The sequence below is a fragment of the Anopheles coluzzii genome, chromosome 3 (assembly GCF_943734685.1).
Source record: "Anopheles coluzzii chromosome 3, AcolN3, whole genome shotgun sequence".
Taxonomy (NCBI): Eukaryota; Metazoa; Arthropoda; class Insecta; order Diptera; family Culicidae; genus Anopheles; species Anopheles coluzzii.
This window is the reverse complement of record NC_064671.1, coordinates 44,073,272-44,088,025: the sequence shown is the minus strand read 5'-3', so window position 1 is coordinate 44,088,025 and position 14,754 is coordinate 44,073,272. Positions and strand designations below refer to the sequence as shown.

Below are 14,754 nucleotides of genomic sequence, written 5' to 3'. Positions count from 1 at the left end.
GACTTGTCTGATCCCTTATGCCTAAAGACGCTCGACTGTGGTTTAGTGCGCTCCACTCTCAAATATGCCAGAGTGGGTTGGCAACACACTAGTAACAATATGATTAATAGAATCGAAATTGTCCCGGAACAATTCACAAGTTATGCCTTCAAATATTTTTTCGTGGATCGGTTGCTCCCATGTCTCCCAGGTCTTGACAAATTAAAATGCCGACGAAATAAATCAAAAGAGCTATTTTCATTGCTGGCCTGCTTCTTCGCGAAATTGATTGTCTCAGCTTATTAGCCACGATACCTCTCTATACGCCTTCGCGATCACTTCGTGCTAGGGATCCATTAATGATTCCTGCTCGTCGTACTCGTTATGGACAAAACGATCCTTTTCTTGTCAGTATGTATAACTTTAATTAGTATTTTCCCCACTTCGATTTTAATATGTCTCATTCATCCTTTCGTGTTCGTCTTGCTACGCTAGCTGTCTCGAATCCATCTTTTTATAAAAGTTTAACTTTTTTTTCTCTCAGTATGAGATTCTGATCTATCCGTTAGTTTTTTTTAACTTTTATATAGGATTAGTGTTAGCTTAGGTTGTTTTTCTCTTAGTGTTAATCCAAAAGCCAGACACTTATACTTAACAAAAGACTAAGAATAAATAAACAAATAATGCAATTTTTCAAAGTCCAAAAGCATGAGATTAGTTTTAACTAACCGTTAATGTAAATGAAATTTCTTTCAACTATGCCATAATCTTCCCTAACGTATTTGTTGCTGTTTAAATCTGAGGTATCTTTTTTTGAAAGATTATCACACGCCTCCACCAACAGGTGCTCCTTGCCTGGGTATCGTTTGTTCTAGTCATTGACTTGTTGTTTTAAAATACTCTCACGAAAGCTTATACTCCCCCCGAAAGCAAATAACCGTGACCAAGATGCCGTTATCGTGTCATAATCTTTTCCGATTGTTTTCCCGTCTGTTGTAAGCCAAAGTTGAGATTATTTTTTCACGGTATCTTATTCTTCCATTTGCCTGTCGTTAAAAAAGTCATTTGAAATATGTATTTAATGACAGCCAATGCAGAATAACGATATTAACAATATCTGCCAGGCATTTTATCGAAACAGCTTCGCTCTACAAAAATGGAATCTGTTGTTGCCCCAGGAGCACGCGAGCGTTTGTGTGCCTCATTTGCGTACGGCATGAGTTCAATCAGCAACCAATCGCGCTTCACTTTGATGACATCATTAATGAGCAAACGGATCATTTCTTTAGGGCACCTTTGTCGGTTTGTTTCCACATGTTGCATATCCTTTGTTTAGTTTGAGGATGAAAGCGTACACGTGTCTTGTAAGAATTACATCACGCAGGCATGGCGACGAAACAACACACAAATCCACATACACACACTCCAAATTAACACACCGGAACGGGTGGTGAAGGTGGCACATGTTCAATGACGACCCTCACCGCTCATCACAAAACAAGTGAAACAAAGTTTTTGCTTGGGTGAATGTTTACAATTTTTGCATTCCATTATTCATACCTGTACAAACGTACAGGCATGTCCGCAATATCTCTAATAATGCTATACGCTTGCAGCATAAAACCGCACCAAAACAAGTAACATGAGATAAAAACTCTCTAATCAAGTTTGGTGAGACACTCGCTCGCTTGTGTGGTTTATCACTCGTGTGACGTGTTTCTGCATTTCTCTGCCATTGAGGACAATTGTCACTGCCGAACCGCATGACGTTTTAGTGGTTTGTTCAGCATTAGTCGGTGGTATTTTTTATGCGGTTAGGCGGTTTAACGCTGCTTTCATTTCCCGATATGTTTTTTTCACAATCCAGCACACACAAAACACTTTGATCATTTCCCATGGACAAAAACAAGTGTTGTATTCGCTCATGTCCGATTGCAGTATAACCAGCTAACACAATTGTCACAAACTTTGTTTCACAAATCCGTGTAGCCTGTATACTCTAAGCAATTATTGGAAATAGATATGCTCTGAGCCTTACCATTTTGTGGCACACATGACTAAGTGGCTTGGTTGATGTGTGTGTGTTTTGTACTTGCCTTGGTTATATTCGAGAGAGCCTATGTCAGAGCCCATCTTACGGATAAGTTTCAAACTCAGGAACTCAACTGGCAGTCATTCCAAACAGTATGAAACCAACCTATTGTAGCCTCTGGACATATCTTTTAATAAGCTTTTGTAATATAAATTTATCAATTAACGTATGTATTTCAACCAGCATGAAAGGAAGTTTCAGTTAGATCACCTGGTCCCGAATATCAAGAAGTCGTCAACAAATCATTCAATATTTAATATCTATAATACCTGTAATATATTCTTTTGAGTCGTTTTATTATTTAATATATTTTAGAGAAAATGTAGAAAGATTGAGAAATGATAAGAAGAATAGTACTTGATGTTTTTCTTAAAAATATTTAAAATATTAAAAATATGTTTTGTTATAATTGTAATTGTTATATTTTTACACAATATCAGAAAACAATTTTAAAATTAAGAGCGTTTTGTGCATGACAAAAAAGAGACATGAAATTCCAGCGGGCTCTTTATTTTCTCTATTTTAGGTCATGGATAACTTACTTAACTCGCATAAGGTGCCAAAGTTTTCTTAAGCGTTCTGTGTTTAAGCTTTTATTACTAAACGTTCAAATAGTTGCTCCAAGGAATGATTAGTTCAAATAGATCCAGGTTCTTCAGAAGACTTTTACTCAGCTCTCCTGACAGCAACGGTTTTACATTTCCACGAGAATTTAGCAACGGGTTTTACCGAGAATTTTATATTTCCACGAGACCGGCTACTAGCTAGAACAGCGGAAACATGACTAAACAGCCTAATAATACAAATACTGGTAAAATAATATAATAAAACACATATTTCGGTCTAAGCTTCAGAAAAAATACCAATCATCCTTTTGCAAAGCCCATCGATAGGGTTTATTTTAGTTGCTGCATTAGTATTATAATATATTAGTGGTATGAAAATAATTCAACTTTGTATATCATATTAAAGATTGGAATCAAAATAGTTAATCAATCGCTATTCTGTAATTGAATCGACTAGCTTTATTATAATGCTGTTTCCTATTAATCAACACTTGTTCATTCGCAATGTTAGACATTTTTACAACCGTCACGCTTGGCTCTAATTTATGTGCACTTCGGCCACTGTGTGGTCTCCGTCTTCCGTCCAGGTTTACCATCTGGAGCGACCAAAAGTAAGGTACACATAAGCTCATTGGATTACACGCCCGCAATTAATGCTGTCCCTGGCACTCATAATTGTACATTACACCGTTGGGACATTTTTCGTGACATATGCGATCTCACCTAGGGTTCGTGTTAAAGCCACAAGCTCACGCAAATTGTTGGCACTAAGCGTGCCAGGATTTATACCCACACAACAAGGGTACACACAATGGCACTCGAACGATGCGCTGGTGCTTGCGTGAGGATGATGCTCGGAACGATTCTGTTGTCTGTTTGATGATCTTCCCTTTCCGTTCCACTCGAACGAAATTTCCGCCGCTCTCTTAATACCCATTCATGAAAAAACATTTAACACCGCTTCAACTCGTTGCATTTTGGTGTCTCACCATCGGAGTCTGCTAAGTCCTTGCATCGTCCCCTTGATAAATCGAATCATCGTTTTCTCGAACCATGGCATGGTCTCTTCTAAATCTCATTAGATGAGAAGTCTCGGTAAAGGGAGTGTATAATTGAAATAGCGAGGTCCGCCTGCGTCGTGGCGGCAAACGTCCTTTCTCACTCAGTATGGCTGTTTCGGTAAAGCGCACGATAACATTGAAGCACAGTTCGACACGCAAAGTTCAATGTGCCAAAGTGGAAAAGCGAAAACACAATTTTCATTCCAATAAATTGAATACAAAGAACGTTGGAGGTTCCGAGCGAACGTCAAACCCTAGCAAGTCGAAGGCCGCAGCTGATGCGCTGCCCTATCCAAAGGGATTAGTTGGGCTGGAATGTGAACAGATCCGCTGGCACAAACGTTTCTGCCTTTCAGCCCGGTTGCGAAAGCAAAATGGCGTACTGTGGCGCACGTAAACGAATGAAAGTATCAAACAAAAACATGGATCAGTCCTTAATCCCCACGATTGATGGTATTCTGCTGTTGGGTTTTCTGGTGCGGTATCAGGCCGACAGTTCATGCGATAATGGGACAGAAGTTTAATTTCAAACAGTCAGCGAAAGTAAAGCCCATAGATCGTAATTCGGCTCACAAGACTCTTAGTGTTATTATTTTTAAGTTTGTTTTGCTTACTTAAGTGAAAAGGAAAATAATGAACGCTCTAACATCATTCCATTATTTCTCTTAATCGTGTGTTTTTATTTCTCAAACTTTGTTATCTATTTATTACATTTATTTATTACAATATGATTATTAATTCATATTGTTATGATTATTAATGACCCCTCGTCTGACGGTGGTCCAAATGTGTTCCTCCCAAGTAGCAGCTGATCAAGTACCTTTTTAACATAGTCTGAAGTTGGTCCCCGGGCGAATGTTTTGGTTGAGTGACTGGAAAAAGGACGTTCTAGTCTCAATCGATCCGTAACATCGGTGGTCAGATAGACATCTCTCGGATGAATTTCCACTGTAGAAAACGGGGAATACTTTTTTATCATTTTCTAGTTCAAACGCTGCTCTTTACTGGTCGGCATGATTTGTCTGTAGCACAATGGAAGAAAGAAAAATCTCTATTCTCGCTGAATTTTCTTCGTTTCATATTCTTGTCGATGTCCCAAAGGATTCCCCATATTTTTTCTATGCGAACAAATGTGTCTCTCATCCTGAATATACTTATTTATTCACACGGAGTAACTTACAGACTGACAGCATACACCCTGGACTGATGGGACTGATGGGAGCTGATAGACTGATGGTTCGTAGCCTTCTGCAAGGTGTGCAAAACTAACGCTTCCCCAACGGACAAATAAATATCTACTACTATTAAGCCCTTCGTAGTTCATTGCTAGATTTTTTTAACACTTATGCAGTATCATCATGTCTATCTTTTTTCACCATATCCTTGTACATACAACAAACATATAGTACAGAAGAGCGAACCTGACATGCCACAAACATCAAAATGCTGCATCAAAATTTATGGCCATTTCTCGGCCTTTTGTTTTTCCCTATTTTCCTTGTTGGGAACGGCTTATAGGCGGGATTACATTTTGCATGATTTATGAAATCCCGTAAAATGAATGTCGGTGTAGGAAATGTATTCCCTAAGCTATTGAGGCGTATCAGTATGACTCAGGTGCAAAATGTCATTCGAGTTTCACTCTCTTCAATGTTACTCTGAAATGTTAACTCCGGAATATGAAACAAATTGCACGTCACAAGGAACTACACCGTCATGCAAGGTGTTCATGTTGAACAATGGAAACTTGCTTTGTTTTACATTCAGTGTAGCTTTAGCAGTGGGCTATGAGTCTACCGCCCCACAAAACAGATAAAAAATAGTAATGACCCTAATTTTCCTTCAAAATTAAATGTTTTATCTACCATGGCAACTTAATGCCTTGTCTTATGGATACCATGAAAGGGAAATGCTTTGGATTTACTTTCAAACAAGGAACTGGTGCGCCATGAAACCATATGTTCGATCAAAAAGTTTACAGCGATATCTTTCAACATTCTCCTGGGGACATTACTCGTTTGAAGCGATGCAAAACCATAAAATATCAATTAATCATAACACCATTTAGTGGCGGGCTAATCCCCTCATGCAATGTGCTTAGAAGTTTCCGCAAATAACAAAAAAAGTAGAACCCCTCTCACGCCTCATACAGCCAGCAGAGCAGAACCCAATCTAACAGAAGGTAGAAACCTCGAAGCGAAGGATCAGCAGTGAATCCTTCCACAAATCCTACACCAACTGGTGGTGTTTTTGCACCTACCCAGAAGCAGGGTCACTTTTTTACATGATGATTTCCCCCTCTTTCAAGCAGATCGTGCCGCACCTACCCTACTGGTGCATAGAAGTAAAGTGAATTAACTACAACACACCCGCCGGCACTATCGCCTGGAATACAATTGAATGGCAACATCTGATCGATTTTCGTCTAATCTGTCGTCCACCAGGAACTGGAACTGGAAGCTGTTCCTACTCAGCTGTTCGGTTCGGGAAGGGTGCCAAGCGCATTGTTGATTAATTAGAATTTAATTCATTGAGTGGCAGTCTAGCACTAGCAAACAACCAGCACACAGTCCTGCCAGAACAGAATGACTATCGTCAACTCCTGCCAGTCATCAGTCACGCCAACTTGGTGATGCGCATTGATTTCGAGAGGGGTTGTACAATAAATTGATACAGGGATTAAGTTGTACTATCTCTCCGGTGCTCTCAGAAATATGTTCCATCCATATGAGCGATTCCCTCTCTAGCTAGCAAATGGGAACAGGAAGAAAAAAACCAACACACTGGAAACATTTCCATTCACCCCAGTGGTTATTTGACCGAAGTGTTCGTTGTAGAAACAATGGTAAATATTTACCCGATTTCACTAGCTCGAATCGACCCCGCTAGAAGGCAATGGCTCGGGGCCAATGTGATGACTCTGTTGCTCATGTTTCATTCAGATTGTTATCGTTTGGTGGGCAAGCGGTGTGATTGAAAAGCTATTATTTTATTTGCCAAGAAAATCAGAATGGTTTGTTGTCCTTGGAATTCTCCTTAGCCAAAATATGACAGGCGTCAACATAACAAACACGTGTCGGGATTATGGATCAAAATTGTTTGTATTGGGTGAGATCGGCTTTCTGAAATGATGGAATGTAGCTTTGAGTTTTTACATTTGATACATCTTGTAAATTTATTACATTGTTATTAATTTGAGCTATTGCTCGAGCTTGAATTATTACCTTTGAGCTAATTAAATATTGACATTTGGGGAAAGTAATCAGATTATGAATATGTTAGGATTTTTGTACAGTTTTCGCCGTCGGGTTAATGCTGATAATTAAGGTATGGGACACGTGAAGGTATACTGCAACATTACTTTTAGTTTTCCATTCAGTTCATTCTTAAACTGTTGTTTTGTTCATTATCTAAACGCTTTACATTGATCGTCGAACGTATTTGCTCAATTCAATTCTTCAATTGAAATCAAAACACTTTACCCGAACTATCCGAAAAAAAATCTAGATTTCATTATGACTATGTAAACAAGAAACGAATTGCAACAAAACACATTACAAATGCTTTTGGACTGTCATTTTTTAATGCATTTGTCATCTGCTATTCCTCTACAACTACAACTTTACTAGGAAAACTAAATTTATAAATATAAATTCACATTGTAATGCATCTGGTGTTTGACCGTTCAAAATGTATAAAAATTCCTGCAAAATTGTATGGTATAAGTGGCAGTCGCCGTCCCCATAATCCCGATATCTTCAAAATACTAAAAGAAAGGATTGCAACAAACAAATCAAGAGAACATTTTAATTCGGTCGCACAAAACCGTTAGTGAAAAATCATTATTTGTTTTACATCACGGAAACATTTTCAACAACAACAAACTGCCGTCGGGTTTTCATTTGGTTTCATTTGTATTACTGATTTCCTTATCAACCGTTCATGGGCTAAAAGTCACTATGTCCCTTCAAACACAAAACATCAGCACCTTAACCACTTTCGTTGACACAATTTCCAATCTCTCGACATTGAGGCCACGTCACTGTAATGTTTGTACATTTGCTGCTGCTTGAGTATATTCACGTTGGCAGTATCTAACGATAGGAAAGAATATTCATCTGACAGTCGAATCTGTGACCCGTACCTCCTAATGTCGTAAGTCCAAATTTGTTCCCTTTTTCGAATGAAAACCCTGTCCAAACTCCTCCCTTATTATGCCTGTACATAAACGGTGCATGGAAAACGATGAAAAACGAAGCGGTGAAAAAGGTGAGGTGAACGTTTTTTACCACTGTCGATGTTTTCGTGGAAAGATGCTGTGATGGTGTTTGTTTTTCCGTACACTTCAAAGTTTCTTCGTGCACTGACGGTACTGTTTCTGGTTGTCATACTAGGTTCCACCTTGCTGTGGTACACATGAAGTTGGGTTTCTCTTTCTTACTTTTGCTTGTCGCATAATTCTTTCTAGCATGTGGAGCAGTGCCTCGTAAACAAAACGATCTGTTGTTACTGCTCGACAGGGATCGGCAACCCGTTCAGTTCGAATTATCTATTAAATAAACAATCAATCATTGTAGCAAAATATCTACTTTTATTTAAAATATTAATCTCTTTGATGGTTTAAATTAGACAACTCTCATTTAAAATAAATGACACTGGAACAATATTCATCATCCGAGTTGACAGTTTCGTCCCGGCAGATTGAAATTCGACAATTTGTAACAAGTAATGGTTAGCTTCAAACCCGTTTTTTAGAAGTGGGTTACAATACATTGCATACGTTTTAAAACATCGTATTAAACTGTGTTAATGTTTTTTTTGTCACCATTTAAATTTGTTTGTTTTCTAATCCTCTTAAGGCGATGGAACTCTTTAGAATAAGCCTGGAAGGCAATAGTTTTGTTTTTTTATGCAAGCTGATGGCAAAAAACAAGTTAATCTTTCGGTAAAATATCGCGTTCTTAGCCTCATCTTCTGCTTAAGAAACAAAAAAAGTAAAGAAATGCGTTAGTATCTATCTAATTTTAATTATTATAATTAGTATTATTATTATAACATTTTTTTTGTTTTTAACACTGTTTTTATTGATGTTACTTACTTTTAGATATGCAAATGTACTTTTAGATAAGAGATAAAAGATGTGAAATGTTTGTCACCAACCAATGCCCTTCCAGTTGCTTTGGGGCATTATTGTAGCCGTTCTGATGGTAGAGTCGTCAACTCGTACGACTTAACAACATGCTCATCATGAGTTTAAGCCGCAAATGGACCGTGTCTTCATACGTAGGACTTTTGACTATCCTACTATGTGGAATCAGCAAGTCACTGAAAGCCAAGTCCCAGTAGTATTGTATTGTATTGTTTTATTGTTTATTGTATTAAGTGATTGGCCAAACAAGCGGCCTTATCACTGAATTAAAACTAAAACTTAAATAACTAACGCAGTGTACAATGACAAGACGGATCAACAGAATCTAGTAGGTAGGTGCCAGTCAAATAAAATGTAACGCTGATTAAATTTACGGGCCATCGCAGTCATTGGGTCGTTCTCGCTATATGCACGTCTTGTAAGGTCAGTTCTTATTAGTCTGTAGTTACGGAACACTCTAGGAGGGACATTTATGTTGACTCTAGCCAGTAGTTCTGGCGAATCTATCTCACCGACAATAAGTTTGGACAAAAAGGTACATTGGGCATTATCACGTCTCCTAGCAAGTGTGTCCAGACCAAACAACAAACAACGAGTATGATACGATGGACGAGGGGTTACATTACGCCACGGAGTGAAGTGTAGGACAATACGAGTAACTCTCTTTTGGACAGCTTCTATTCTATTGGACCAAACACTAGAGAACGGACACCAAACTGTAGAACTAAACTCGATGATGGAACGAACATAGGACTTATACAGAGTTAACAGGCAGTGTGGGTCATTAAGTTCTCTCGAATGTCGACGAATAAATCCTAGCATTTTGTTAGCTTTGTCTAAAATATCACAGTAATGTTGTCGGAAATCTAGTTTGCGATCCAGGGTGACTCCTAAATCCCTGACCGTATTGCACCGCGGTAGTTGTGTCCCTGATATGCTATAGATATACCTTATCGGACTAGCTATTCTAAAGAAAGACATTGACGTACACTTATCAACAGAAATTAGCAGGTCGTTGTTGATACACCAGTCAGAGAAAACATCAATCGATCTTTGCAGTGAAAGAGAGTCGGAAGTGTTCCGTACGATACGAAACAGCCTAACATCATCCGCATAAAGCAGACAATCTGCTTCCGTAATGGCCAGTGTGACGTCGTTAATAAAAAGCGAGAACAGCAGTGGTCCCAAGTTGCTGCCCTGAGGGACGCCAGATGAACTCTCGAAAACGTTAGAGGAGACACCATCGATTTGTACGTAGTAGCTACGTTCAGAGATATAGGACCTGAACCAATTCACCAGCGGAGTAGAGAGACCGATCCGGGCGAGCTTAGCCAACAGCAAGCGATGGTTCACACGATCAAACGCAGCCTTAAGATCAGTGTATACTGCATCCATCTGAGCTCCGGAAGTAAAGGCTGCGTGGCAGTTGGAGACGAATTCCACCAGGTTTGTGGTAACACTGCGTCGAGGAAAGAAACCATGCTGGCGTGTAGAAATATAAGAACGACAGTGATACATTAGCGAGTTTTGTATGACGATCTCAAACACCTTGGCACAAGAAGGCAAGGTGGTTATACCGCGGTAGTTCTCAGCAGAGTTTTTATCCCCTTTTTTATACACCGGAAACATCACAGAGGATTTCCAGGCTGTGGGTACAGTCTCTCCTCTTCTTCTTTGGCTCAACAACCGATGTCGGTCAAGGCCTGCCTGTACCCACTTGTGGGCTTGGCTTTCAGTGACTAATTGATTCCCCCCATAGCAGGATAGTCAGTCCTACGTATGGCGGCACGGTCTATTTGGGGATTGAACCCATGACGGGCATGTTGTTAAGTCGTACGAGTTGACGACTGTACTACGAGACCGGCCATGTGGGTACAGTACTTTGTGCAAAAGAGAGTTGGTAGATTTGAGACAGAGGTATAGTGGTACAATCGTATAGTAGTGGTACAATCATGTCTTTACCATAAATGCTACGTTATGGTACAATTTCAATGTAATCAAAATTATATTTAAAAAATTAAAAACAAGTTTTCAATGCCCTAAAATCTAAAAGAAATTTGCCTGTTTTTATTTTTATTTTATGAGCGTTTTTTTATTTTTATGAGGGATATTTTTTGACAAAATTGAGAATTAGATAAATGTTTAAAAGCTATTTTTATTTTTGTGTGACTTCTCTTATAAATTGTATTTTGTGAGCATACTTTAAATTTAAATAAATCAACGAACTGAATCACAATAAGTGGATAAAAATCTGCCAAATTTTAGATTGCCCCCCACTGCACATATTGCCAGATGAACCACAACGTTTGTTATTAGTGTATCTTTTGCAAAGTAAGATAAGTATACGGGAGGATGGATTCAATTACATTCAGCCACAAATAGATATTGTGCTCAGTTTCTTTGCTTTTTTTAATATTTACCATAACATAATGATCATATTTCAAACAACTTTGATGTTTCACAAGTCGTGGTATAGGAAACGAGCAGCCAAAGTACCAGATTCTGTTCAGTTCTATAAGTTTGATTTCTGCTACGATGAGTTTAGTTCATTTCATTAAACTTTCTATAAGTTTGATTTCCGCTACGATGAGTTTAGTTCATTTCATTAAATTACAGGGCCACTCACGGTCACAGTGCCAACTGTACATACGTCATTACGTACGTATTTTTACTGAATTTATTCAAGAATATCTGTTCTTAATATAACCATGAGACGTTTACTATGCTGCAAACGATAGCCTGGCTTTTACTCCATAGATTTTGCTTTCTCCGTCATGTTATTTTGCTAACTGCCAACACACTACGATGGGTTATGCGCATGCCACTATTTTTGATGGCAATTTTAGCAAAATGCAACCCTGTGGCGGTATCATTTTCAATTTATTCTCCCATAGACTCTTGTCATCGTAAAACGCAACAGCGTAAACTGGAGAGTGAAAGAGCAACACACGAAGGACCTGGAGTTGTTGGAAATTTCTCAGATGAATCGTCGCCATTGGTATTACTGTTGTTTACGCTTAATGGACCAGATCGGTGGTGGCTGGAGGCATTGAGTGTTTGGCGCTTTTCCTAATTTTCCACATCCTGTATCGTCACCCTTCTGGCCTTGGCAGTGTATAGAGACACGCCCGCGATTATAGGCGGAGCTTGCGCAATGGAACGACGTTTCCCCGGCAGGAATTATGTAGTAGATCCTAGCATGTTGAACTTTGTGTGAGCAACCTCATGGCAGTCGTCATTGTAGTTCGTGCAGAAGAGTAAGAACGATGCAAAAAGTCAGCTTATGTATTGACTAAGAACCCACCGCCGTAAAGAGGGATTACGTGCGATAGTTGCTGTTCAATGTGTTCCGAAAGCATATAACAACCACGCTGGTGGTGTGGCTGTTAGTAAGGTTAAACATAGATCGAAACAGCAAAGCATAAATATTCAACAAAAGGAAGGAGATTGCGGGTCGTGGTTGTTCTCTGCTTTCCATTTAACTTTGCTATTTTTGTTTTTCGTTTCTTCTTTCTTTTCCCTACATTTCTAGATCCGAGATTTGCTGTCGGTTTCCACAGCTTTCTACTGCCAGAGCGATCCTTTTTTTTGCGACCACTTACGGTTGATGACGCCATGGCTCTCAATCACCGAACAAGAGTCATTCATCCCAGCCATCCGTGCTCAGGTCATCGAATATGGGTAGCTAAGGTATCCCTTTATCGATCGAACCTGTCCTGTAGAACCTTAATTCGGTCAATCATTTAGCATTTTGCCCTTTTTGTGTTGATGTATTGATTTTTCACAAAAATAACTCAATCCTATCTTTGGCTTTTAAGCGAAATGTGTCCGAAGAAAATTCTTCTTTTTTTGTTCTCAAACTATTCTGTATGGGTTTGGACTGCGACTTTCGTTTGCCTTTGACAGCTCTTCCAAATATCAAACCAAACACAACATGCATCTGCTCTTTGTATATTTCCACTCGACTTGCACAAACCGTGCCAAGTCGATCGAAAACGTTCTACCTGAACGTGACTCTATTTGACATTGTGCTGCACTTGCATTCTGGCTGTTTGCAGCATGCAGATGGATTTTTTGTCACTTCCGTCTCCATGCTCTAGGAAAGGACAATCGATTGCACTTTGAACGCCGTGTCGTACGAACGAGCGGACATGTGTAATTTGCAAACGGCAGACACCTGATAACTGATGCCATTGCACCTCAGAGGTGCACCTTCTACCGAGCTCGAGTAATTGAGTTTGCGGTGCCCGATAAACTGATTAACGATGATCATCATGATGCTTGCAGCGATCGTTCACTGTTTCGCAGTCACAAAATCTGGCACGACGCTGATAGGACCCTCCAACGCAGAACGTAAACTCCTGTGACTCGCGGTAGGCATACAATTCATTGGAGCAATGGTGCCCATTATTGAGTTCGCCGTTCAGCGTACCACGTGGCCACTCGCGATGTGCTTCCTGGAAATGGACTGGAAAATTAATCAAAGCGACATCAGTTTATTGCGATATCTTTTCTACAATATTCGTGAAACGCATCATTTCAATGGGGCTTTTTTTATCGAGGCACATGTTGGTTGAGCTGAAGCATTGCAGCAATGTCATGTCAAGCCTTTCGAAGACGATTCGAAAGCTCAACGCACCATTCTGCAAAATATTCAATTATGTAAATTAACAACATTTTAATAAAAGTAGGACCATCAGATATAGGCGCATTGTTAAAATAAATATACATATAAATATCAAATACGACATAGATTCTTAGGACAAATGATGAAGCTTTAAAACGTCGCCAAAATTCCATAAATTCCATCTCGAAACCGCAAAAAAAGGATTTAATCTATCAGTGTTGGATAGAATGAGGCCAATTTTTGAAATTTTATAGGTTTTAGAAATTTGGTACAACAAAGTTGAAAAAGCTGGTTGAACAATGCTTACACATTTATTATACAAGCAAGATTTTTATCAATCTTATGAAATCTTATGAAATGCTTTAATACAGCATACGCAACGCTCCTGTAACAGCTTCGTACAAATCCCACTACTGTAGTGTTCAAGTTCAATGTTTGGTTGGACTTGAAGGATCTAAAACACCCGAAATCATAGTTTAAAGCTTTTGACAAATGATTCTTTGCTTTCTGTGATCCTTGATTGTGTTTGATTAAACAGAGATAGCAGCTTATCACTTATTTTTATTGTTTTAAACAATCCTAAATACAACCCAATTCCATGAGACATTTATGTCTTACATACGATACTTAAGATTAACCTCGTAGAGAATCACTTCTCGTTGGAGTATCAACCACTAATTAAATGTTGGTACCAAAGAGCGTAGTCATTCTCTTGAAACACCCATTGAACTATAAATATGGTTCCCTGTTCTTCCGCCGGTAAACCCATTTCACCGTTGGCACGAGCGTAAGGGAAACGATATAAATCTAACCCCTAATGCTACTTAATCTTAGCTTCCGTTTCTACTATGCTACTCTTCCGGTATCACACTGCACGTGATGGAAATTGCTTAGTCACTGAATCATGTCCTTCCTGTGTGATAGTACCGTATTCATGTTGTTCCCTTGCTATCAGTCAAATATTAGAGAAACCATTTCCGAGCAACGACATTAGCATTCAGCAACGTGCATAACACAAAAGCTCCAGCAAATCACCATGCCGCCACAATGAGAGGGGAAAAGTTTTCTCCTCCAGAATGCGACCCTACGCTTCTTCCTCGCTCTAAGTCAATGATCATACCGCTTCCTTCCTACTTCTGCAGCACAAACCTATGGTGCCTACCGTGCACGTTGAAACTAAATGGAGACCGTAACGTAGCGCACGTAAATGGTAATAAGATGCAAAAGTGCCATCAGAGAGCTGTTGCCGGCTTAACTCAGAGTAGGGAATTCTCTTTTAT

General features: G+C 39.2%; 1 long non-coding RNA gene across 1 annotated transcript; it reads right to left on the bottom strand.

Moving 5' to 3' along the window:
• Positions 1 to 4,463: 4,463 nt before the first annotated feature.
• LOC125907517 (uncharacterized) lies at positions 4,464 to 8,379 on the bottom strand. Its single transcript, XR_007452738.1, has 3 exons — positions 6,923 to 8,379; positions 6,556 to 6,820; positions 4,464 to 4,720 (listed from the first exon to the last, which is right to left on the bottom strand). It is a non-coding gene; the product is annotated as an uncharacterized LOC125907517 (long non-coding RNA).
• Positions 8,380 to 14,754: the final 6,375 nt, after the last annotated feature.